Consider the following 27,580-nt stretch of genomic DNA (forward strand, 5'->3'; position numbering starts at 1 on the left):
GTGTAAAAGGCAGCTAGGAATGGGGGTGGGAGCGGAAGCATGGACAAGGATAGCTAGAGACAGTTTTCTGCAAGGGTAGCTGATTGAAACAACAGTACAGTACCTTGACTAATGTAGAGCTAATTAAGCCTGTATAGGACAAAGCATTATCAAATATACTATGGGGAACAATCTTTCTATGGTAAATCAATCCCTGATGAAATTCCATTGACTTCAATGGGTTTTCTTCTGGGATGAATTTGGCCTGATAACCTAATAAGTCTTTCCTGTCTCTAATTTCTAAGGTCCTTTTGTCAGAAGCATAACAAGGAACTTCAGTCTGGCTTTCAAAAGTGCTGAACACCCAAAACTCCTACTGAGGTCTCTGTGAATCACAGGTACTTAATACCACTGCAAATCAAAGCTGAATGAACCGTTTCATGTTTGCTGTGAGTTTGCTTTCTGTACAGTGCCATCACATCTGCACAAAGACCCTAAGTTAACCCCTAAGTCTTTTGAGGCAGAAACTTCCTATGTGTAGGTACCTCATGCAGTGCAACACAGAGCTCAGGAAAGGCCTCCAGCCATTAGTGCAATAAAATTAATTAGTATCAACAACAGTAAATTATAAGTTCACAGTATTTGTATTTACAAGGCAATGGGGAATGTATGTTTAGGCTGGCTATGTACAGACATGCCTACTTTTGTTACTCAGCTTTCAACTGACTGGCTTTTCAGATGAATTATCTGATTTTTCAGGTAAATCATTTCCAGATTGTTCACAGTATTTTTTTGTGAACTGTTGTGGCTTAACTGGGCAGCAGCTCAGCACCACACAGCCATTTACTCAGTCTCCCTATCAGGTGGGATACGGGAGAGAATTGGAATGAAAAAATGAAGTAGAACTTGTGGGTTGAGATGAAAACTATCTACTAAGACAGAAAAGGAAGAGAAAATTAGAGTAATTATAATAATGATGATAATATAATATATGTATACAAAACAGGTGATGCACCGTGCAATTGCTCACCACCTGATGACAGATCTGAGCAGCAGTTGGCTTCCCACTCAACTCCATACCTTTTTTAAAGTTTTTGTGTCATATCATATGATATGGAATATCCCTTTGACCACTTTGGGTCAGCTGCCCTGGTTCTGTCCCCTTCCAGCCCCATGTGCCCCATCAGCCTCCTTGCTGGCAGGGCAGTAGGAGAAATTAAAATGTCCATGGCTCTGTGCAGCACTGCTTAGCACTAACTGAAGCATCAGTGTGTTATTAACATTGTTTTTCTCCCAATATCAAAACATGGCCTCACACCAGATATTATGAATGGAGAAAAACCTTTGTCTCAGCTGGAACTGGAACACAAACTTAGAAAATGTATCTTTTTAAGAGTCTGCAAAAGCAATCTTTGGAGATAGCCACAGGTGAAAATGACTGCATCTTATTATGCCTGCAGCACAGAATGAGTGACTCTTCCCTTCACTCTGCAAGTGCTACAGATTCATGTGCTTCTACTAAAATCTCTGCGTGCCCAATAAGTTTACACTGGATGTTACAGTTAGCATTTGTGAGGTGACCAGGACTATCGTGTAAAATCATATCATATTGTTTTGAAAGGTCCAGATCAAACATGGGACATGCTCTTTGGAATGTTATCCCTTTTATTGCGCTGTTACTGTTAAGTCTGTTCTTTTTTTGCTTTCACTTCATGGAAGATGCGTATCGTATAGATAATGACAACATTTTTGTAACATTTATATCTGTGTCTCTCTCAACTTCTTGATTTTATGTAAGTTCCCAAAACAACAACCCCATCATGGAGTGAGCTGTGCCCTGATTTTGTTCAGAGGGCAGTCTTTGAGAGGAGGATTACAGTTTATCTCTGTTATTTAAAAAACAGATCTATTTGATTACCCAGTTTGTTTTTCAAAAGGACAGCTCCTGGGAATCTTAAAGAAATCCATAATGCAGCAGGGAAGGAATATAATAGAACGGTTTGGGGAAAAAAATACAAGGAGAGGAAAGCATAACGTACAATACACTTGGTGTGAACTTTTCCCAGAAGATTGCTTGAGCCTCATAGTTCACTTACAACCAGAGTACAGTGATGCTGGGCAGCCTGCCAGTGCTTGTTATTGTAGTGCTGTGTGAGCCAGTTCCCTGGTGAAGAAAGAAACAGAGAGGCAGACTTTTCTTTGCCTTCCATAACTGTCCCGCACGCTCCTCTCTGCTGTGTCAGAACACCCTCCTGTTCTCCACATCAGGGTGCTTTGGTGCGTGCAGACCTGTGCAGATGTCACACTCATGGTTTTGCATGTGGTGCTCCTCACTGCACTGGAATTTCAGCTAACAGCTCTGACAGTCTAAGGGTAAGGCACCCTGTGATATGCATAGTGAGGAAGGGTTGTCCTCACAACAGGAGTATCTGGAAGGGAAGGGAAGCATTCTTAGGAGGGGTGCAAGGCTAAGGTGCATGTCTACTCTGAATTTTGCAGTCAGACACGAGCCAGGGCTTAGAACCATGCTACAGATGCCAAGGAGGCTTCCAGTTGCTCAGAGCACTGGCTGAGCTCCTTCATGCAAACCCGCAAAGCAGCACACAGACACAGAGGAGTTAACTGCTCACAGTCTGTCCATGAACGTATAGCAAAATCAAGTATGGATGAAGGAGGCCTCCCACGTTCTTGCATCTATATTCTACCTGGAAACTCATCCAAGAACATTTCAAAATCAGCAAACATGGAATGGGGTTGTTTTTATTCCCCTCCCCTCCACATCCACACACCTCCTCTTCATGCTGGTATATTGCCTCGAACCCTGAAACTACAGTGCTCTCTGGCAAGCACTTGCACAGCCTCCATCAGAAGCATGCTGGGCTCCCAAATGTGATAAAAAGCTGATAAAAATGATCTGGGCATTAAGACAGCCTCAGTGGAAGAATGTTCAGCTAAATAGATACCATCTGTCCCTCAAAGTAAGCACGTCCTCGTTCTGCCCTGGCCTGACCACTATGAGCTGTTGCTTTTGTGGTGCAGTCCATGTGTGGACTGACCATTGTTCCCAGGACCTGGGGTGATTGTTTATGCAATGGAGTCTTTATGAGAAACAGTTTCAGTTGTGGGTTTTTTGTTTTATTTTGTTTTGTTTAAAAAAGAAGAAGAAAAAAAAAAGGATTAAAGATTGGTAATGAAAACAACATTTTTGCCTAATACAGAAAAGTGATGGACTGGAGCTCAGCTGAACAGTCATGCTAGCCTGCACAGCACGTTTCTTTAGGGAAGCCAAAGAGGGAAGGAATCTTGAAGAACTAAAAGCAGCATACAAATCACCACGAGACTTTTCATGTCAATAATGAAGAGTGAAAATATTTCCCAAGGGCCATGGGCAGCTAGCACAGAGCACTGACTTTAAAATTTGTATATGCATTTTCTTTACCTCCTCACAGGCACAGATAATGGAACAGATCTTAGAGGAGGCTGATACTACCAACCGTTGATACAGACACATAGGGAAGAGGTCAAAGGATCAGAGGAACCAACTTTCTCTGAGCACAGCTGAACAAAATCTGGGACTCTCTGTATTTATGTGAGAGTACAATTTGCCTAGAGTCCTGCATAGCCCCAAGAACAGAAGTGCTGTCACACTTCCCCAGGGAAGATCAGGAAGGAACATCTACAGTGGGACAGGGACATTCTTTAGTGAACGTAAGCAGAATCATGCTATTTAGTCAAAGCAAAGCTGAGCATCTGAAGGCCTGGGCCTCCCGGGTCTGATTGAGCTATATGTTGTCATTATCTCTATCTCTAGCATTGTCTTTGGTGCTGCCTCTTGGATGGACCTTGGACCTATGTTGTAGATGACTTGCTTTCTGGCTGTCTTCCTCAAACCTGTGTTGTAGTTCTTCTTCAGTCCTGCCCTAGGTCCTGTCTCTTTTCACTTGATTAAGCTCATGCAACATCCAGGGCTGTTGAAGGCCCATACTATCAGCTCTGCCTACTGTGGGCAGGCCCTATGGGATGGCACCTTGTTGATGAGGGTGCTGCCTGCTCTGGGCCACCCATCTCACCTTCCCTAAGGGAGAAACCTGCTCTTGCATCTTCCTCAACAGTGCCATAGCCTCTATAGTAGTCATAGGATAATATCATGTGAACTTTAGCAAGCAGTCACACAATGTAAAAAGGTGTTATCCTATTGTTTGTTGGCAGCGGGGACGGAAGAACCTGAGGGCAGCAGGAGTGTCTTTTCCATTATCTGCTGTAGCAGCCATAATGTGTAACAGCTGCTTCTTGGCTGGGAAAGGCTGATTGTCAGGACAAGGCAGGTCAGGGTCAACTGTTTGCCTGTGCAGTTACTGTTGTCTGTGATCTAACTGAGGGACTGGGAAATACTTCAGTGCTCTGAAACTCTGGGCCTGTAGAAAATTACCAAAAGTGTCCTGGAGCACAGAGTATCAGCTGGAGCGCTGCTTATATATTTGAATCATAGAATATTCTGATATGGATAGTTAAAATCTCACGTGGCACCTCACCATCAAAGCTGCTGTAAGGGTCAGAAATATCCTTTTTTTTGAGCAAAAGTTTTGTTGAAGAGGATAGCCAAACTCAAAGGAACTCCTTGTTCTTATTCATCTCCAGTGAAGTTTGGGCTTTAAGTAACCGAAGATGAGGACAGCTGATGAAAGAAGCTGAGATCTCAGGAAAGAGACAATAGTTCTGTCATTCCATGCCTCAACATCTGCAAAGGTCCCATGGACCCCAAAGAAGAGGCTGCTGGCACTGCAAGGGATTCTGAATGCTTCTGATGCTTTACTTGAAGAGAAGCAACTTCTGTATGGTCAATGTGTAAATCTGTATTCCTTTTTCTCTTAATTACTTTTCATTTGAAAGTGAATCCATCAACTTGGAGATGTGGTCTTAACAAAGCCTGGAGCAGTGGCAGTACAGAGGCTGCATGCAAGGAAGAGCAGCCAGAAGGGATCTTCACGTGCAGTGCATCCTGCAGTCCCACAGCTTGAAACACTTCCAAGGCTGGACGTAAACCCATCTGTCTAGGAAGTATGTGAGATCCTCATTTGGATCAATTAGGGCATACAAGAAAAACTCAAGAATATGAGTAAAAGTTGTAGAAGTTACAAGTGTATACTGCAGAGGCCTGTATTTTGGAAGGATCTTCCATGAAGCGAAGGATTTTCCCCATATTTCTGAATCAGAATGAGTTTCTGGTATACAGAAAGACAAGAAGAAAGTCAAATTGTTGGGATTTCTGATTTGGTTTGTTTTGAACTCTCCTTCACCCTTCTGTGACAGAAGACAACACATGCAAATAGCTTAAAAGCAGGTTGAGGGATGGTGGCCACTGATTTGCGCGCAAAGGGATGCAGTGGAGAAGGGTTTCTGCATGGCTGCACAGTAGTACTAAAAGATTGTGCTTTATAAAGAACATGTACAACAGTGATGTTATTCAGAGCAGTACTTGCTATAGTACTTGCTATGCCATCTTCTGATTAAAGTTTAAAAGCACTTGGGGCCTTAGGGTGGGGGCAGAAGGTGAAGCCTACCAAGTGTTTGACTCTTCATACAAGAAACTATTCACATATTCATGCTTACAGTCAAAGGATAGCCTATTAAGAGGTAAAATTCTGCTCTGTTATTTGAAATGTTCAAGATCAGACCTCAGTAAAAACATTCTTCTTGTTGAAGTTGGGTGACATGAAACTTCTTTTGATGGCTGTTGCAGTTTAGCCTTCATAAGTTGATTAGAAGGGCTGATCCGAGGACCTGGTTTATTTTCACTGCATGTGTTACGCAGATTTCCTTAAAAAGGAATCTTATGTCTTAGCCAGGAAGATAAATAATGAGAAAACATCTGCTATTTAAGCTCTGGACTGACCTATAAATCTTAATGACGAATGCAATACCAGAAGCAGAAATCATCTACAGATTGCAAAATAGTCACACTCTCCCTTTTTGGTTTCTTTTTCTTTTTTTTAATTATTTTTTATCAATGTTGCTTTCGTTCCTTTAATTCCTTTAATTCCGAGTAATTTGGAAGCTCACGGTTTTTTATTTTCCTTCTCACTTTTTCATTATAAGTGATAGGAGCTGCTGAGCGGAGGGCATGGCAACCATAATAACACAAGAAGGATGGAACAGACAGCCTCTACAAGAAGCTGACAGGCAGAGAATAATGACAGAACAGGGGATGGATAGCTAATAGGATGATTTACTCTTGAGAAGCTCTGGAGAGTGGGATGCTTCTTTGCCTTTTTATTTCAACCTCACATGATGGAGAAGAACAGGGTTTGCTTAACTACTTTAATCCTTTACTGTATTTTCTCCTACCAGGGGATGGGAATGTGTTTCTTTCCTCAGTGCTTCTTTGTGGCCTGTCTCCAAAAAAGACTGCTCCGCAGAGTAACAAGAGACCTCTCTCCTTTTGCCTATAGAGTTGCAACACAAAGGGCCAGCATACATTTAAAACAGCTGTACCTGTGATGACCAAAGAGTTAAAGATGCTAAAATATAAAAGAATGGAGAATGTCAAGTTCAGAATTCAGAGAAGGAGCTTAGTGTGGGGCATGGCTTACCTGCAGCGTGAGCAGAGATAAGGAAATTCGAATTTAGCTGAGATGCTGAATAGAACTAGAGGGCCCCTCACGCAGCAAGTCATTCTGTTATCTGTTTGTTTACTGCAAGGTCAGGCTAATTTTATTCTGCATTTCTTGTTGCTTTAATCTAAACATTGAAAGAGGCGATGTTGGGGTAAAAGTCTCAGGAGATCTGGAGCAGCATATGGACCATATCTCTTGATAAATCGTGGAACTATCCCCTTGCAAATGGGGTATTTCTCCTACTGAAACTGTCAAGGGATCCTTGCATCCCATGAGTCAGTATTCCTTGTCTGTAATTTCAAAGATAGGTCAGTGGGTATGGAAATCAGTCTACAGAAATTAATTCACTTACTTGTCTCTGATTGGGCCAGGTGGTACAAGTAAGCTGGGCTGGAAATTCAGCTCTCCTTTGGGAGTGGTTTTCTCTGGGCAGAAATTACCCCATTCTGAATTACTCCTGAGACGCAACTGTAGTGCTGGAGTGGCTGGGCTGGCAGTGTTCAAGCACACAAGCAGACTGCAAATAAGATAATGTTCATTGGTTGAAACAGAAATGGAGGGAGGGAGAGCTAAAATTAAACACATGGTGATACTCTGTTGTGTTGTTGTTTTTTTTTTTTCCTATACCACCTTCTTGAAAATCAGGTGAATCCAAGTGTTACTCTGAAGGGCTCTTCTTGTTAAATTGAGATTTTTATAAAGTGGAGCAAAGAATTTTGTCTAGAAGACAAATAGGAATCTAATAAGTAAATGCAAAAGAGACTGCAAACTGACAGTGCTCAGAAGAGGGTGAACGAGTTTGACTGAGATCTGGAGTAAAGCAGTCCCGTGCTCTTTCAATTACAGGTTTAAGACTGCCACAATTGACAGATTAAAGGTGTTCACCCTAATCCAAATTATACTTTCCCCAGTCAAATTGACCATTGTGTCAGCTTCAATTTGTTCAGATATGTCACCCACAGTGACTGATTGGACTGATTCACTTGCACACTCTTTGACAAGGTCCTTGTTTTGTGTTCACTCCTTGCTATTTCCTTGCCATTTCCCTTGTCAGACAGATACTCTAGAGGCATTTCCATTATCTTCCATGGAGCTGTACCTCAGAAATGTAGTGGACTGGAAAGAAAAATCCTCAGGCCAATTATTCTGACATAAACTCTACTTATCAGGGAGCACTAGAATATGAAGCGTAAGTTAAAATAGCTCAAAAATAGGATGCACACATGCACATTTACTTACAACCCAGACGTGCACCTAAGTAATGCTCTGCTCAGAGTCTGCTGTGGCTGCAAATGAATGAGTACTTTTAAATAAGAAGCTACCCAAACATTGCCAAGTCCAAATTGAAACAGTCTCTTTAAGAATGGAAGCACTTCAATTTAAAGCAAAACCAACAAATTATTTGCACAGCTTTGCCCTGTCTCATTTCTGTTAGAAGGAAGCACAGCAAACTGCTCAGAAAACAGTTATCCTGTAATCTTTCAGGCTCTCTGAAAAAGGAACCGAAGTCATGTTTACACATTTCTGAGAGATGCTGATGCTGATGCAAGAACACTTCCTTGGATTAGGAAGTGAAGAAGAGACAAGTTTCATTTCACTCACCGAAGGAAGGGGAGATGTTTGTCTCATAAGCACAAAGTGGCATTTAGATTATTGGCTTTCAGCTTTAAGCCAAATTTCATCAGATGGGCTCTCCCTTGAGAGCCATTGACATAGCACTGAAGAATGTTCCCATTGGGAGTTTTTGGCATCTGGAGAGACCTTAGTGATGTATCCTAACTTTCCTCAGGAGTATGGGCAGGCCTGCAGGGAGACACATGGTAACATGAGGGTGGATAGCAAGGTGAGAAGGTGCAGTGGCTCCACTGGAGCTGTCAAAATCAAGGCAGTGCAAAAGGGATGAATTTGCTTGGAAAAAAAAGCACTCGTCAGTTCTCCATACTATCATTTCACATACATGGTGAAATGATTGGCACTCAAGGCCCCGGTATCATCCTTGCTGAAGTTTCACTTGGATCTTATTTCAAGGTCGACACATGTATAATTAATTTCACTGTCCTCTCAGATTCTTTTGCATCTTTGGTAGTGTTGTGGGGTTTTTTGTGTTTTTTTTTTTCTTTCTTTCTTTTTTTTTTTCCCTGTTGTTTTGCTCTTGGAAGTAGACATAAAAATGAAAATGTTTTGATCAGGTTACAAGTACGTAAAAATATCCAGTGTTATCTATCTCTGTAATCCATCTATCACAGTGTCACACACAGCCATTAGTGTAGTTTCCAGACACTGCAATATATAACATTTTTAAAAGATACTGCAGCCAAAACAAACGTTACTTGCCTATCCACAAATAAGGGCTCATGGCTGATTTTAAACCCAATAAGCTTGAAGGAGGTTTTTTCCTCTGCTTGTAGCGTTGAGGGGGGGTGCAGGCACAGGTTCTGTGTAGGTAGCAGGACATTCACATGCTACAGAGACTTACAAAGCAGTACATTAAGGACTGAGTAGAGTGCCTCTTGTCAGTGCTAGAAAGTCCAATTGCTGGATTCTATCTCATACTTCTGGATTTTTTTGAAGTTTTGAATTACAGAGAATGGGGGGAGGAATGCACTCTTTTTATTCTGTTTTTTTTTTTTTTAAGCAATTCTGACAACTTTGAGAATTGGTGTAGATGTTTGAACTTTGACAAACAGCATCCACAAACACACCTATGCCTTAGGGTTTTAAGTAGTCATAACGAAAGATATGCAAAAAGTGAAGCATAAGAGCAGAGCAGTACCTGGCATTGTCTGTTTGTCTAACATCAGATAGTCTAAAATTCGTGTCTCATACACACCCCTTACTATTTATGTACAGCAGCAGAATTCGTTTTTAATGGCTGATTTCCCATTTTTTTCCTAGTAATGGCTCACGTTCCACGGAGGTAATGTGGAAACAGTTCTCACTGTCTACATCTCTTTGGGTATGCTTGAAATCTTTATGCAGAAGCAGGCTGAGTGGCCACTTTTCGTTAAGATGTCTGTGATGCAGGTTGTGAAGTCTCGGAGCAGCTACCTTGTCTGTTTATTGATTGTGAAATAAAAAGGTACTGCTGAAACTGTTTCTGTGATCAGAGTTCAGTTTTCATGGAGATGAGCTCAGTCTGTCACTCCCACTTTAATCTGGAAGTGAGAGATTTTTTAGGTAAGCTACTAAGGCATGCAAGGCAAGAAGGCAGAAGCTAAGAGGGACCACAGAGGTGAGCTTGTTGAGTCAGTACTGGTTAGTAACAGTTTGAAGCTGAGAAGCAAAGGCATCAGAGATTCAGCAGGGAAAGAAAGCAGAAAAACATCATTGACTTGACAAGATTGAAAAACCCTCAGAGAAGAGGCAGAGAGGAGGAAGGCAGGGCTGGGGATCAGCCTGTTCTGAGGAGAAACAGAGGTTGATGTGTCTCTGCATGATTGACAGCACCTTGGCCAGCAGAGACTCGCAAGGTGACTGCCCTGTGGATACTGAGCATATGAATGCTTAGCCTAATAATGTTAGCTCTGGCCCGCCGCTGCTTGTGGTAGCAATAAATATGAACAATTTGTGGTTTCTGCAACCCTGCTTTTGGGCCTCTACGCCCAATAAAAATGGCCAGAACATGAGGGTTATATTTAATGTGATCTCCTTTATCGTGCAGACTGCAGCATTGGCCTCAATTAATTCCTCCTTGTAATGGAGGATATCTGTTTGAAGAAAAAAGAAAATTCTCTCTTGATTGAAAAGTTTTATGGTGATGTATACTCTATTAGCCCTTGGGAAATAATTCTGCTGGTTAATTATCCTGAATGTTAAAAATTTGCATGTAAACTTTACTCTGAATTTGACTGTTTTCAACTTCCAGCCACAGAATATTATGATGTATTTGCTGAACTGATTTCTGATTTTCTATTTGCCGATCAGATTTCCGCTGCCTGTTTTGATGGTGAATATGTCATTTGCCTTCTCCGTGATGAGCAATGAGCTGCTTGATCCTCTCATCTTCATGTGTCCTCTGCCTGTCATTCCCCTAACTAGATCTTTTCTGAATGCTCTCCAGTTCTTCAACACACAGAAATATTCACAGTGCTGAGAGATCAGATCACTGGGGAATGCACAGGAGACACAGCAGCAGCAGGAGATATCCTCTTAATTTAACTGAGCACATCAATGGCTGAATCATCAGCCTGAGGATTTCTATCCAGCAAGCCACCTGCTGTGTCACCTACCACAACTTTGGGCACTGGCTGTTGGAGCAGCCTGTGCACCCTATGAGTGTGGAGAATCCATCCACAGACATGTTGTTTGCTTGTGTCTAATTGAGCAAGTACCCCAGGCTGATTTGCGATCTTTATCACTCCCACTGACTCTTTTTGTCAGGATGGGCTTAGTCTGGAATGCAGTTATGTATCCATCCATGTCATTGATAAAAGTGCTCAGTAGGAGAGAGGCAAGAATTAATTGCAGTGGAGCTCGCTCAAGTCTTACCTCGTTGACTGATGTCACTCTGCTTTCATTCTTCCTGAACCGACTCTCATAGCATGCTGTTCTCTGCTTATCTGGGGTTCATAAAGCATAGAGGAACATCTCTTGAAGCCTGCTCCAGCAAACTTGGAGACATGGCAGTGCCCAGATAGACAGCTGAAGCGAAGCAGTGTACCCAGTTAGAAGCCAGGTGAAGTCCCACCAACATGTTATTATTGAACCTGCTACCTCTCACCTCTCTGATGCTGCTGCTTCAGCTCTCTTATTGAAATAGGGCTGAAAGCTGATCCTTGAAGATTGGCACTTTCATCACCCCAGGGACATTGTGTTTGCTGGTGCCAACAGATTGAAAGTTGCCCGTTTATGTACATGGGGCAAAGAGCGACTTAAAAAGTGTAATGTTTCCTGACTTCCCTGTGCCTCTTCTCGCAACATCAATATTGCCACAGCATTTGCTGTAAAACCAGAAAGATACATAAATGTGAAAATAACTCATTTAAACGAACAACACAGCAGACAATGCAGGAAAGTGCAGAAGAAATAAATGTGTATCGTACAGGGAATACACTGTATTAACTAAATACAAACATATTTTCTTGGGCTTTGTCCTTTGGAATGAGAATGAATGGGCAGATGAACAGAAATGGGACGCCCCTGGTGAAGCTACGCTTAAGACAGTAGAGTTACACCAGGGATACATTTGGCTGATTCTTTTGCTAGCGGCTGTATGAAAAAAAACTTTAATACAGAGTTTCTGCATGTGTGAAGTGTATGCCAAGACAAATGCAACATGCTAAATGGAACCTCCTGATTTATTTAAATTAAAAATACGCTACAAGAAAACTGTGTGTAATTGGAGTGGAATGGATCCAGACTGGAATCGTCTGTCTCGTGTCTCCAGAGTGTCTGAGGGAGGAGCAGAATCTTACTTGTAAACCTAAGCAAAGTAGAACATGCAGATAGCAGATAATTTCTTGAAACTGCTAAGATCCAGCAAGGGACTCGGAGCTCTTTAAAAGACAAAGGCTGTAATCAGATGTAAAATAGCAGTTTTGGCTGCAGCTGATATGGGCTAATAGATTACCAAATGTAGCCTGTTTTTATCCGTTCATGAGTTACCTTACTCACTGGCATTTGCCTCTTTATGCCCTTGCAGTTGTCTCAGTATCATTGTCACTCTTCAACTGGGCAAAATGTTCCAAGTGTATACGTAAAAACAAAACAAAACAAAAAACTATAAAAGATGTACCTAACTAAATTTATTTTGCTTTTACTGTGTTGGAGTTTAAGCCTGGAGATGTGGCAGAGGTGGTGGCTACCAGTTGTGCCAAGCACCTGTGGCTGGGCTGGAAGGGACAGTATCTTGGTGCGGATCATCAGGAGCCAGAACAGCATCTCTTAACACAGTCTAACATTAGTATTGGAACAGTACAAACCTTTTTCTTATAATCCCAATCATCTGCTACCTCGTGGTGCCCCAAACCCTTCTCCCTCCACCTTTCTGCCTGTCCTTACCTGCAAAACCATTTAAGCTGTGTAGCAACTCTTCTGCTGCTCAGACATCTATCTCATCTATCAAAGGTCTGGGGAGTTTCTCAAGCTCTAGAGTTCTTGGTCCTCAGTATTTGCTATGCACGACCAAACAGGTACTCCCAGAGCATACCTAACTTTTGCTGGGAGGAGGAAAGGGGAGAAGTGTTTGTGCATCCAGTAACTTGAGACATGGTAGACCCAATTTTGAAGGAACACTACAAGGAAATCTAGTGCTCCCATGTGTACTGTTGGAAATGGTACAAATAAGTTGCCTCAACACATGAAGAAGCAGTTCTACTTAGCATGAAATAATTATGCAAATGCTTCAAGATGAGGTCAGTGTAATCATGAAAGCTAATTCCCATATTAACAGTGCATCAGATACATTGAGTGCCTACTGCTCCCAAGAAGGAGCACAACTGAATAAAAATCCACAGCAGTTCTCAGCCTAGATGGCTCATTATGGAGAATAACAGGACAGCTTTGTATCCTGAAACTTACTCAGAGCTGGTTGCAAACTGTTTTAATTTTAAGGGCCTCTCTGTGGTAGGAAACCACCAATGAGAGGAGAATGAGAAATTCCTCATATCCCTGGATGCAGGTTGCCTTGCATGTTGAGAAGTGTGATGCTGCAGCAAATGTTTCAATGGAGGAGTTGTCTTGGTTGTGTATGTACTGCAGCTTTCTTCTGTTTGGTAGAAGCACCTGCTAAAAGAGAAAGATGGTGTAAATGTATTGGGAAATATATGGAAAAATATTGTGTAGTCCATAAAAAGAATTCAAGGTGAGATGATTTTCAAAGCTAGTTTTTGGAAAGTTGGTGCTGTTCTCACTCAATTCTAATGGAGAAAGGGTATCCAAACTGAACACCTCTGAAAATACCTCCTTTTTTAAGGAGACTTAAATTCATTCTAATTGGTTTGTATTCTTCAGCTGTTTAAGCACTTCAGAAAATGTCATAATGAGGCAAAAAAAAAAAAAAAAAAAAAAAAGTGCTAATCAACTGAATCAGAGAGTTTAACTTTAGCAATCTTGCATTAAATTGAGACTTTGTACATGGCTTCCTAAAGAAGTTGTCTCCTATATGAAAAATAGTAGGTAACCCTAGTGCTATCAAATCCAAATGCCTTGGAGCAGTGTAAATAGCCTGACTTTGATGTCCTGAAGTTTGAATACTGAATTGTTCTTTCACAGCTTGATCCAGTGACCACAGAAGTCAGACAGAAACATTTCTGATGACTCCAACAGGTCTTGACTCAAGCTTTTAATATTGCTTTTTCCACCCTATTTAATATCTGGCCTCATCCAGCTCTGTTCCTGTAAGAAAACTCCCAGGGAATCTCATTCTGGACAGTATCTGACTTCTGCCTAATTTCTTAGAAACAGCAAGGTCATTTGGTAGCACTTTTGAACTCAAAGCCTAAAGACTTGTGAATATGCATCTTCTGCAGATGTATACATGTCTAGACAATAAGGTTCTATAGAGTTTAGTGGGTTATTTTTGGCTAATGCTGAAGAACTGCGGTGAGTATTCTCAGTTCCAGTTTGTGAGATATGCACATCTTTTTTTGAAAGAGTTATGCAAATGTTAAAATACTAAGGAATACTAAGTGGTGGAGAATAAGGCCCGTGATAATCTCTCATGTTGGGAGCATGTTCTGCAATCAAGCTCATCCACTGGAAAGAACAACACCGAAGCCCAGCAGTTAATATGCTGGCCTGAGCTCTTGCAGTTGTGTATGAGGGCTGCTCTGAAAATAATGACTCCTATTTTATTATGTTGGGCTACAATGTCAAAGGCAAATTTTGGTGGTATGGCAGCAGAGGGTGAACGTTCCCACCATGTGACAGATGGCAGCAGAGGGACATTCTGACAGATTGATATCTGACATGGAAATGTGGACGAAGCAGAGGTGTGTCCCTGAATTCCTCCATGCAGAAGAAACATCTCCCGTTGACATTTGTCAGTGTTCAACTGCTGAACATTGATGGTGACCAAACAGTGGATAGTGAGGCAGTGGGTGGTACATTTCTGCAGTGGTGAAAATGATGTGAAAGATAAGCTGTGCTCCATAGCTGTCACACCATGAAAGGAAGAGAGTCTCAGTTGACTCATCTGTGTGAATTGGCTAATGGTGGTGACCATGTTGAAAAATAATCTTTTTGTAACAGAGAATTTGGTCTATCAAATAGTGCTATTGTGCTCTTTGTAGCTACTGTAGTTTCCATGGAAAAAAATAAGAGGCATTACTTTCAGAGCAACCCACATACTTGATTTCAGTCCAGGCCTACAAGCTGCACTGCATGAATTGCTACAACTTTGCCAGCCTGAATTTCTCTCTGTTTAAGGGAAGAGGATGATAACTTCTTCAAAAAACTTCTGGTAGGTGCTTGTTTTGTTTGATTAGAACCAGTTTGCTTATTATTGCCCAGAAAGCAAAAGAAATTCAAAGAAATGAGAATTTTTTAGACAGTGCTGTCAATTTGTTGATGGCAAGTTTCGCACTGGTAGTATAACAAACAAAAAACCACCACTCCCTTTGAACCTCACTTTCTCCCTGCACATGGAGTTTTTCAGTTTCACAGCGCATCACTGATAGTGGAGGGAGGGGGCAGAGGGGAGAAGTAATGATTTTGGCAGCGACATCATTGTGATTTACTAAAATAGCAGCTCAGCAAATCTGGTTTCTCAAATATCTTGTGTTTTGCTAATTACTGACAGCTTTGTTTTGAACTGAACGTGAAACAATGTGGAGAAATGGGCAAGCATGGCCCCTGACTCACCACCGCCTGGCTGAGCTCGGCAGGTGGGAGCAAACTCTCTCCAAGAAGGGGCCCAAGCAGCACTCGCTGCCCCAGTTCTTCTGGCATGAGGCTCTGCAGATGGATGCAAGGGAAGAAGCCCTGGGGCTCGGCTATGAGGTTCCCCAAAGGGGCTCTTTCCACCCTGGGCTTCTGGTCCAACAGAAACGTGGAGATCTGGCCAAAAAGGGATGTGAAGCAGGGTGTACAGCACATGGGGTTGCCTGTGAGGTACCCTTTTACCCAGCCGTGGTTTGCTGTGGGCAAAGATGAAGTGTGGGATGGCTTGGGGGAACCTCTGGTTTCAGTTCTGTCCTGTGAGGAGACATGAGGGGAAGTAGACCACCAGTGACCAGGTACTGGAGCAGCTGCCCAGGGAGGCTGTGGATGCCCCATCCCTGGAGGTGTTCAAGGCCAGATTGCATGGAGCCCTGGGCAGCCTGGTCTAGCATTAGGTGGAATGGTTGGTGGCCCTGCATGTGGCAGGGGGGTTGGAGATTCATGATCCTTGAGGTCCCTTCCAACCCTGGCAATTCTGTAATTCTGTGATTCTGTGACAGCAGGCATCCCTGCAAGGGTCAGTGTATTTACCTGGAAATACATTTTTGGGGTTGGTGGAGCCAGCTCACTCTGTCCATGTTTACTTCAGACTAAGGGACCACATGTTGTGCAAAGCAGCAAAGTGCAAGATACATATTTGAGGGCAAGTGGAGCCAGAGTAGGCACACTCCTCTTACATTTGGCATTTCCCTGCTCACATGGGAATTCAAGCTGACTGCTGCCTCCACATACTTGGATCTCTGCATACTTCAAGTGGTGCTCAGCCCACCTGGGTCAGCCAATGCAGAACATGCACAAAGTGGGGATAAGTTTGAGAGCTGCACTCTAGATGGAGGTTTTCTGGGCAGAAATTTGGGAGCTCTGTAGGTGTGGGTACCTGTTCTGCAGCTCCTGCCTGCACTAGTATTCTCCTAGTGAACATGATGGAACCTTGGTACCAGAACATGGAAAAGTTCTAAGCTGGAAGACATTATTTTGTATGCTTGCATTCATGTAACTAAAATATTCAGTGCTCCAGGAGATCTCAGGGACTCAGAACATAGCAGATACTTTAAGGACCTCAGCCAGATAATGCTGTTTTCAAGCCAGGTTAATAAATTTGACAAAAGCAAGAGAAATTCTTCAGTTTCAGAAGAATAGGCTTTATACCTATTCTAATGAAAGGATTCTGGGATTAAAATATCCATGGGAAACGGTTCCTGAGAATCCTTATGTGGTGACAAGATATTGGACTAACAAGACTGCTGGCTGTCTAAAGCCATTTCTGCATAAATGTGCTCCTAATGATCCCATGGCGACTTCTTTTTGACCTATGTTTATTTTGTTGGGTAAATGTCACGTCCGTTTTTTGTCTCTTTATTACCACTGGTTCACCAGGCTCTGTGCGTGTGTTTGTGTATGCATAACACATAGACATAATTACACATAAGTCCTTTGGTGTCACTTTTCCCAGAGCAGTGTAACACTTGGCATATGAAATGAATTTGTATAGAAATAAAGCTACAGAGGTTTTTTTTTTCCTTTTCCCAACCATTTTTTTTCCTTTTTACTAGTATATAAGAGCAGTGGAAATAGCAAGTCAGAATATATCTGTAATCATATGGCATGAAAAGAAATTCAATTTCAGAAAAAAACGCTGTGCTTTTTGTCTGCGTGCAGGAGGAAGCCTGCAAACTAGTACAGCACACATCAGAGATCCAGCATTTGTGACTGATAACGTGTTTTGAGAAGCAGCAGCATCCCAGCCCTGGTTTGTCAAAGCTGTTTTGCAGCTGCCCTTCCCATGAAGTTAACTGGAGCTAAGGACATGCCCTGGGAAATCAAGCCTAAAGCAGTGTGCTGGGAATGCAGGCTGCGAACTTCAGCTCTCCCACTAACTCACTGCTTGACCTTGAGCACATCAGAAGGCAGACAGGAGTCCAAGAGTGATTTGGGGCTGCTTTTCCATCATTGGGTTATCCTTCTTTAACTAGCATGCGTTTGTCCTATTACTCATCAGGATCTCATTTGCACAGCCTGAAACAAAGGGAAAAAAGGGATCCTGAATTCCAAATTCCAAGTTGCAGTCCCAGAAACCTTGCTGGTAGGCTTCTTCTCTCTAATGCAGTACAGAGGAGGAAGTGTGGCCTCTGAACTGAGATTTTGCTGGATGAAGCCCCAAATAATGTTTCTGCTTCCAGCACCCCCCACCCCATCCTACAGGCTGTGTCCTGGCACTGTGCTCCTGTGTATTGAGGTAAGGCAGCTCTTCTGTCCTGTAGGTGGAGAAATCCCTTGGCCAGACCTTGGTGGATCCTCCAGGTCCAGCCTCTGTCCCCCAGCTGCTCCCCAGCACAGCACTCATTTCTGCTGCAGGTCAGTGCCTTGGCCTCCACACAATGAAACTGTATTTAAAGAAGGAAGGGATGTAACAAGGAAAGAAAAGAACCCAAATGGTGGGATTAAAGAAGAGAAAAAAAATTCAGGAGTGCTAAGTACAAAGGGAGTTAAAAAAGGAAAGGGAGAAAGACTGGAACAGCACTGAATATTTGAATTTCTTTTGTTTGAGATATTTTTTTAAGCCTCTGGGAAATGTGGGGATGTTTTTTTTCTTTTTGTTGTGTATACATTTTTTCCAATTAGAAGAACCTCCGCTATATATTTAGCACTATTTAGAAGGAAATGGGAAGATAAGGCTGCAGAGGAATGCTTCAGGCTAAAGTTAGGTTCTCCAAACTGGCTTTTGTTGTGCCAAATGTGAATCGCTTAATAATTCATATTTCAGAATACATTAATGCAAATGATAATTTTAGCTTGCTATTGAATTTTTAAATATGCAATACAAGCAATTTATGTTTCTGTTCATTTTCCCAGGTAAAACTGTTTAGACATTTTTAACATATGCTTGGTTTCACTCATCATATATCATCCCATTGTTTTAATATGGGGTAATTAAAAATTAGGAGCATTGCAAATAATACATAGAGCCCTGTGTTCATGGAAAAATAACATGGAACTGATATTCAGCCTTGCACATTGAATGGGAAAGATTTCTCAGTCGTGCTGCAGAAATAAAATGCCGGTGTGCTGTGTTTATGCAGATAATCTATATCTAAATAGTAATTACTGTGATTAATCTGTTTATATCCCTTTCTTTATCTCTTTTTAATTTTTTTTTTTTCTTCTGGAATTTTTTGTAATGTTACAAATAGTATTTGGTATAGGAAGGACAAATGTGCAGTTCCTCTCCTGCTGAGCTGGCTAGACAATTAGAAGACTGCAAATCAGAGGTTACTGAGGATTCGCTTTCTTTTTTCCCTTCTGGAAACCGATGGTCAGCTCCAACCCTGCTTCTCAGAAACCTGCTGGGAGCACAAGTGGCTGACAAATGGGCTGGACCCAGAGGGCCCACTGTGGGCTTTGGCAAGGGAGGATAAGGAGCTCTGTGCATCCTGCATTGCCTGGCAGCTCCCTGGGATCCCCAGTCAGTTGTAGGGCAGGAGTCATCCCGCTGTCCTCCCTGCACAAATGGTGATGGCCCAGGAGTGTGGGGAAGCATTTAAAGGACCAGGTGGGGACAAAGGATGCAGCACCTTGCAGAATCTTGCTCTTCCATCAGTAGTGCATGCATCCTCAGTGACATGTTGCTGAGTAGTGAAATGTCTGTATAAAGGGCCGCAGGGTGAGAGGATGTCCTGAGGCCTTGCTGTCACTTTACTCTTCCTTCAAGTCCTCTTCCTCACCATCCTGACAGTGACCCCGAGCTCTGATGTGCCTGTGGGGATGGCAGCTTGACTCTCACTGTGTTTGAAGGACCCATGACTTCTCTTCCCCTCAGCTGAGGAGGGCCAAGAGCCCAACTTCCACCTCTTGTCCACTCCTGAAGGAGATGATCCCCCACCCTTCCCTCTTTTATCTCCAGGGCAACGGAAATAAAAAAGGTTGCTTTCCATCTCTTTTCTGGAATGGAAACCCATCCTTTACCAGTGATAACAACGCAGTGCTTTCCACAAACACCTACTAGCCCCTGGCTTCCACTTGGCTGTGACTGCTCAGCTGAGATAAAGTAGGAGCATTTCCTAGATACAAGATCTACAGGCAGATATGACCCATCTCACTGCTGGACCTATCCCTGAGCTCCCATATGCAAATCTCATCCTGTACTTAATCAAATATCATCCATCCGGGGTTGTGGGGGGAAGAAAAATGACGGTGCTATTAGAAAGGAAATGGTAATGAGAAGAAAAGAGATATTAAGGAAACAAAATAATTTGTTACAAATTAATATTACAACCTGGGGATATAAATATGTCTGCTTATTGGAACGCACATACTCCCCCTTAAACCATTGCTAGAAGCATAAAACTTCCCACTACATGCTGTATTGGTCAATGTATCTCTGTAAGAAGGTGCTTTGTATCTCTGAGGTAGCATAAGAGCCATTAGATGTGGGTGTTGCTATGGTAACTGCTCTTTTTTTTAATTGAATAGCATAGTAAGTAGTCTTGTAAAACCCACGAACCCGTAACTTGCTGGTGCCCTGAGGCAGCATTAATGCAAGCACCTTTTCTTTGTCTTATTTCCTTCCTACAGAGATGCAGGTATCTGAGCACAAGCTACATCCGTGCAAGGCTAGTTACTGTGCCAGGAGAACATGTCCAACTGCCTCTTAATAACAGGATGATAAAGAGAAGGCCAGGTAAGATATACCAGATTTATTCCAAGGCACTTTGTGTACCATGGGGTTAGGTAGATAGAAGACTCCCTGTATTTTGCAGCTGAGAGGGGTATCCAAAATCTTCTGCTACTGTTCTTTCACTTCCTTCATACATACATTAGGACTTTTACCCCATGCTGCCTGCCCCAAGCAATAGTGCTGTATTGCAGCCAATCAATGAACCATTGAAATGAATCCTTCTAGTACAAAAGACAGGTTGGATTATATGAGTTAATTATATTGTACTATAGATTATCTTTAAGGTTCTTTCCAACCCAAGCCATTTATGATTTTATGATACCAATTTTGTTTGGTGTAAGATTTATTGTTTTTCTTTTAACATGTGCCAGGTGAGATACTCTCCAAATCTCCCAAATTTTCTGCTTATATAGTCTTCATCTTTCCAGAAGAGCAGTGCTCTATTTGACTGCAGAGTTGGATCACCCACCTGGATCTTGGATCCTGCCCATTTTTGCTGCTGTTCGTGCTTTAAATCATTAGCAGAGCATTTTTATGAACACAGGAGTACCTATCTTCTTCCAAGCAGGAGGCTATCTCCCTGGTTGAAATAAAATTAGCTTAATCTGGTCAAAGGCAGGAAGTTTTGAGCTTCAGCTCCAGAACTTCCCTTGCTGCTGCTGTCAGGCATGCCTTGTCACCATTTTGCTGTGGGATGCTTTGTGCTGGCTGTCTCCCCAGTTTCAATGTCCTTGCACATGGGGGTCTTTTTTGTCACTGCTGGGTCACCGCCAGGCTATACTTGACCTGGCTGAACTGTCAGCAAGCTGTTAGCAGCCAAAGGGAGCAGGTGACCCTTCCTCCCTGCCCAGCCCCTCAGCCCCACACAGATGATGTGCTTTAGGTGTATTCAGGTCACTGAATGGAGCACCACACCGTGATGGCTACGACACTGGATGAATAATTAACTGCAAGGCTTCTTTTGTTTGGAATTTTTATTTATATGTTCTCAGGGACAAAGTCCCCAACTGAGATCCTGGGAATCCCCATTCAGGTGCTGCAATACAAGGGTGGTGTTGATACAGATTTTGGAGATAAGTACGGTATGCTCAAGGTTTCCTGGTCACCTAAAAGTTCTGCTTTGAACACTGCACATTTTTTTCAGGTGCTCTCCATTCTCCCAGCATGGTTGTTCCACTGCGGAAAAACAAGTCAGATGTACAGGGGAGATGCTGCTCTGAGCCTCCCGCCTGGGTATTGTGTTCAGTAACATTTTGATGTCAAATAAAAAGAGGAGAGAGAGAGAAATGATGCCAAGCAGAAATCTCAGCTTCAGACATCTGTTAACTTTGAGTATGGTAGAGAGGAGCTGAGCAGTATGGTCAGAGCCTATGGTGTATTAATTAACAAAAAGTGAGCACAGTCACTCTGGTTCAAAGAGCTGAAGTAAACTCAGGGTGGTACAGAAGCCTGGGGTTGCTCTGCCATTTGGGAAGGCAGTTTCCCCTCTTTCTGAAACAAGTTGTGGACTTTAATCAAAGGCAGATCATTTTCTTCTGAAAAGTATCTTGTTTTGCTAGGGTGGCAAAGGCTTCTAATTTGCTTTGATATATATATTTTTTTATTATTTTATTTTTTCTAGTCTTACCTGGGAGATGTCCTTTAATAGAAAGGACAGATTTATAAAACAGATAAAAAAGAGAAAATATGCACTTGAAGAGCCTGGGTTTGTTCAAGTACAAGCATGGAGAGCCTGAGTGATCTTCACATTCAGATCACAACTTTGCTGCAAAGGAAGGTCACTTTTGCTTGTGTTCTGGGTCAGCTTTTCCTCTTTCGTCCCCTTGGTAAGATCTCTCCTTTTGTATTATTATGGATCTACCTTGGTTTTGAACTTTCTCCTTTATCTTTCCTTTGTGTGTGTGTGTGTGTGTGTGGAGAGAACTGATATTTCATCTTTTAAAAGATTTACAAGAAAAAGAAATAATATATGCACCACTGTGGAAAAGCATGTCTCTGTTCATACCTTTGCATTTTACAGGAAAATATGTCATTCCTTTCAGATCCATGAATTAAGATGCACTATTTTTTGCTGAAGGCTATTTTAAATTAGGCTAATAAATTGCTGCTCTCTGCCTTGCGTGATAATGCATTACATTATCTACTGATGTACACGTATTGTTTGACTCTAATGGTGTGGAAATTAAATGTTAGACATGGGCCAGATGTTCCTATAGATGAATATGAAGTATGACTCTGTCGTAGCTGAGTCTCAGTGGGACAGAAGGGAGACTGGGAGGCTTTCTGAACAACAGCAATGCAATCCTAAGTGGGTCACCCGCACCCACACCCATGATCCAGCCCTAACACTGAGTGTTTATGGGCGTTATCACCCTCAGCTCTGTTACAATGCTTCAGCAAGAGCCAGTGCCTCTCTAATTTCAGATGCTTCAGTGCTCGTAAGGCCAGGAAGAGCGGCTCATATCGAGGGCAAATGTTTGCCATCCCTGCCAGGCTGGCAGAGCAGCTGAGGGAGCATCATTGCCTGAGCTGCAAAACGTTCTGAAGCACTCCCTCTGCTCTCCCCCTCTCCCTTGTTTTCATGCAGTGGCTGAGGGGGCAAACAGATGTACGTTACAGTGAATATTAATGAAGGTCCCCCACTGGCATCTCCTCTCTGGAAAAGAGCGGAGGGGAAAGGCTTACAATCTCCCTCGCAGGGCTAAATTACCCAGTGACTCATAATCTAAGTACTGGCCGAATGTTGCTGAACACGGGTATTTAGGATATTTGATAATGATGGACAGGGGCATTTTCAAAATTGGTAATGAGGCAGCTTTGCTTTGGGGATCTTCTGATTCACTACAGCTCACTAGCACCTGAAAGGAAGAAAAAAAAGTCCTAACAATGAGATTAAGTAGAGGTTTCTGTTCATGTCTATGTTCATGTTGTGTGTGAGATGGAAAGGAAGGACAGTTTTTACACCATCAAAAGAACAAACCAGGACTTGCAGAGCAGCAGGGGATGCATGGCTGCTTTCTTACAGGGTAGGAGAAATAAGCATCCTCTCTGCTGTCAGCCCCACTGGAGCGGTTTCCTTTGGCCCCTGAGGATTTTTGTAGGCTGACCTGTGGCTCCTGGCTGGCAAGAGACGGAGGGCAGTGAATGGCTGAATAGGAGTGGCACCAGGGAATGGGCAGTGGAGAGCCTGGAAAGGGCTTTCATAGCTGCTGCTGCTGCTGGAATAGGGGGCATTGGTGTGCCCTGAAGGGTGGCATTATCTTAAGGGGAACTAGCTGTGGCTGTAGCACTGTGCTGGATGCAGGCTTGTTTTTGTATGCCCAGGTTCACTGAAGGCCAGGCATGGTAAAGCATTATGTGTGCCATTCCTCCTCCTGGCTGATGTGGCAGTCAGGAGCATCAAGCCCCAGTGGGGAGCTTTGGGCCAGCCACATCTGTATCTCTTACCAGATCTCTGAGAGGCACATGGTGATGGTGTCCATGGGAATCCCCAAAGGGACACCAGTGCCAGCCAGGTCCTGCCAGGGGTGATGCACTACACTGACCCCAGGAGAAAGACAGCATCAGGTCTTCACCATATGATTTTTAGAAAGCCAGGCTCATTCTCCATTTAACTACAGTGTTTCTCAGGCTTGTCAGTGGCAGGCACCATCAGAGATGCTGAAGAATGTTTTCATCACAGCTAACAGAGGGCTATCCAGATTGCTCGTAACTGTTTTTAGCACAGTAAACATGTAAACTGAGTGCCTAGGGGAAAAAAAAAAGTGGGAAAAAAAAAGCTTGTCCTTACAGTAGCTGATCATTTTTAATTAAATCTCAATCTATCAATCCATTTATTGTGTGAGGGAGAGAGAACTAGACCAGCATGATTTAGGATGTGGGTACTGTTGGCATAGTTTAACTAGACCTCAGCAAAGCCTTTGACACTGTCTGTCACAGTATTCTCCTGGAGAAGCTGGCAGCCCATGGCTTGGACAGGTACATTCTTTGCTGGGCAAAAAACTGGCCGGAGGGAGTGGTGGTGAATGAGGTTAAATCTAGCTGGCAACTGCCCATGAGTGGTGTTGCTCAGGGGTTGGTACTGGGGCCTGTCCTATTTACTATCTTCATTGATCACCTGGACAAGGGGACCTTCAGGAAGTTTACAGATGACATGAAGTTGAGAGGAAGTATTAATCTGCCTGAGGGTAAGAAAGCCCTTCAGAGGGATCTGGACAGGCTGGATCACTCGTCTGAGGCCAATGGGATGAAGTTCAACAAGACCAAGTGCTGAGTCACTTTGGTCACAACAACCCTAGGCTGTGCTACAGGTTTGGGACAGAGTGTCTGGAAGTCTGTGTGGAGGAAATGGACTTGGGGGTGTTGGTCAACATTTGTCTGAAAGTGAGCAAGCAGTGTGCCAAGGTGGCCAAGAAAGCCAATAGCTTGTATCAGAAATAATGACATTTTGACTTGTATCAGAAAGATTGTTACCAGCAGAACTAGGGATGTGTTTCACCCCTTGTACTCAGCTCTGGTAAGGCTGCACTTTGAAGGGTTGCGTTCACTTTTGGGCCCCTGACTACAAGAAGGATGTTGAGGCTCTAGAGCCTTCTCTAGTGTCCAGAGAAAGGCAACAAGGCTGGTGAGGGGTCTGGAGCACAAGTCTTATGAGGAGTGGCAGAGGGAAATGGGATTGTTTAATCTGGAGAAGAGGAGGCTCAGGGGAGATATTACAGCTCTTTGCAACTGCTTGAAAGGAGGTTGTGGCAAGCTGGAAGCTGTCCTCTTCTTCCAGGTTTCTGGTGATAGGATGAGAGGGAATGGCATCAATTTGCACCAGGGGAAGTTCAGGTTGTTTGCCAGGAAAAACTTCTTCTCTGGAAGAGTGGTAAGGTGCTGGAATGAGCTGCCCAGCTAGTGATAGAATGACTGTCCCTGGAGGTATTATTGGGGAATATTGGTGGTAGATGAACGATTGGACTAGATGATCTTTAAGATCTTTTTCAACCTTGGTGATTCTACGATTCTATGATTCAGCAGAGATGACTGCTAGCTCCACACCTCCACACAACAGCTGAACCAAACCCTGCTGTCAGCATGGGGACACAGAGACAGGATGGTCCCACCTGCACAGCTGTAGGACTCAGAGGCTAAGACCACCTGTCAGAGCAAGATGCCACTGCGAGGTGATGTGTCCCCCCACCTTACTAAGCTCCCCCAGCAAGGCGGCTGTACTTCTCACAACAGTAAGCTGTTGTGAGATGGGCACCAGGGCATGGGCCCTCCACTCTTAACATCTGCAGTCCAAGGGTGAAGGGACTAAAGTTACTTTTTGGTTTTTCTTTAGGCTCAGGGTTTTACCCTTTTCAGTGAAACTGGGCCCAAGTAATTTAAAATAGAAAGCTAGAGGGGAAGAGGAGGGGTTCATTTGACAAAACACGGTATTTACTATCATCTTTTCTCTCTCTGACTCAATATTAGCCATATTATTTATGAATGAAGAACAAAAAAAGTATCATGAGAGTTGCCAGTTTTGAATCCACTTTTGGGTCTGGGTGGAGGCGGGAGGGGGAGAGAATGGCATGCATTTATCTGCATTCCAGGAACAAAGAACCTCAAACCTGGGATTATTCCCTATTTGACAAAAATGGTTACATAGATTTGTATTGACAGAGCCAATTTAGCTCACAGTATAGTTCCCAGCATCTAAATCACCTGAAAGTTTCTTCTCTTCCCCACCACTGTCCCAATAGTGAATGCTGTATTTCATACTTAACTGAAGTACCTAAGTTCAAGAGAACAAGTATCTTAGCCATGTCATAGCATCTTCCTTAGTTACAGCACTACATTTGGCATATGTATTAATTAGCAGTTCTCCTGCAACTCACATTTCAAAGGGCTGTATATCTTCAGTGGGAAGAAACCACAGCAAGCCAGAAGCTGTCCGAATAATATAGCTGAAGAAACTATCAGGTTTTCCACATTCACACAGTAGCAGGAATTTTGGCACAATTACTTTCTGTTTACTGCAGTGGAAAAAATAATATTTATTCTTTATTCAGATGAAACTACTAAATTAAAAATCCTTAAAATATCTGGATCTAGAGGAGTTAAGAGCTTGATCTTGCACTTATCAACTGAATGGAATATTGCTCTGGTATGTTGGGGGAGCAAGACCAGACCCTATTTAAAGGAATTCCATACTAGGTATAAAGCAGTCCTTAGTGACTGAATGAAAATTCAACTCAAACCTCTTCCTTCTCTTTCAAAGATGGGTTTTTACCATTCTGGATATCACTGATTGATTATAGGTTTCCATACTCAGCTTTCACTGAGGGAGATGGATTTTTTTTCCTATATATTTCCTATATATTTTCCTCAAAATTCTACATCTTTTCTTGTTGCGTAAATTAAAGTGGCATGATCTTTGTCATTTGTTATAATGGCTTCTTAGAGCACAAAGGGACTCCCACAGAAACCAGATGGTAACGGCAAGTGACTGTCAGGCACTTTCTTTCCCTTCACCAGAAGGTGCTTGGAGATCCTGCATGGGATGATCCCTTGTTTCTGTGACAGGGTTGTGATGACTTGCTTTGTGAGCAGCAAGTTGACCAATTTGTAGGATTTATATCTATGCTTTTCTGGTCTCTGCAGAGATTTCCAAGGAAACTCCTTAATGAGGACTCGTCCTTCTTCCTTACAACGTGGACCCATGGCCAAGGAAAACTATGCCAAGATTTCCAAGCTTGCAGACACCACCACTGCAACATCTGATCAGAACAACTGCTACCATCCGGAGCTGAGCACATCTGAACTGGTGAACAGGCTGACTGATCCCCACTCACGTAAGCCAGACAGCTTGCTTATTACTAACAGCTTTAGCTGGAATGGTTACTTAATTAAAAATGCCTTGACCAGTCCCATCACTGCAGGAAGCCAAGTCCAAAAAGACTGAGAAAAGTCACTGTGAATCCAAATAAAAACCTGTCATGACTTTTCCTTTGCTCTTCAGTTTCCAATGCAGATTCACTTCCTGATGAGTCATGACACGTGCACAACACAGCTGTTTGAAATAAGTTGTTTCTTCTGACCATCCCCTGCTACATCTCCTTCCTCATCCCTGCATGTCATTCTTGTTTCTAGACCTTACTCACCAAAACTTTCCAAGAAAGAAAGAGGTAAAAAACTTTCCATGCCCACCAGTGCTGTTATGACAGTATGAACATTTGGTGTGGATTTACCCTACAGTTTCAACCCAGGACTGCGAGCCTGAGCTCTGACTGGTGACATGAGCAATCCCTGTGCCACTACAGGGGGAAAAGAAAAAAAAAAAAGAAAAAAAAAAAAAAGAAAGAAGTGGAGGTTAAACTTTTGAAGAGTACCAAGAAATGCCTCAAGTTACATCCCTGGCCTGGAATTTTGTCCCATGGAAATGCTCCCAAGCACCCTC

The 27,580-nt window shown here is 42.9% G+C and overlaps 1 long non-coding RNA gene across 1 annotated transcript in view; it reads left to right on the forward strand.

The window, feature by feature from the left end:
• LOC149918388 (uncharacterized) overlaps window positions 1–27,311 on the forward strand; it is an 87,021-nt gene extending 59,710 nt beyond the window's left edge. Inside the window, exons 2-4 of the long non-coding RNA XR_016465415.1 lie at window positions 20,046–20,151; window positions 21,770–21,974; window positions 26,785–27,311. This is a non-coding gene — a long non-coding RNA (uncharacterized LOC149918388). The remainder of the gene's footprint in view (window positions 1–20,045; window positions 20,152–21,769; window positions 21,975–26,784) is intronic.
• The last annotated feature ends 269 nt before the right edge of the window (window positions 27,312–27,580 follow it).

This window comes from Phasianus colchicus, chromosome 3 (genome assembly GCF_987193195.1).
Source record: "Phasianus colchicus chromosome 3, bPhaCol1.hap1.1, whole genome shotgun sequence".
Classification (NCBI taxonomy): Eukaryota; Metazoa; Chordata; class Aves; order Galliformes; family Phasianidae; genus Phasianus; species Phasianus colchicus.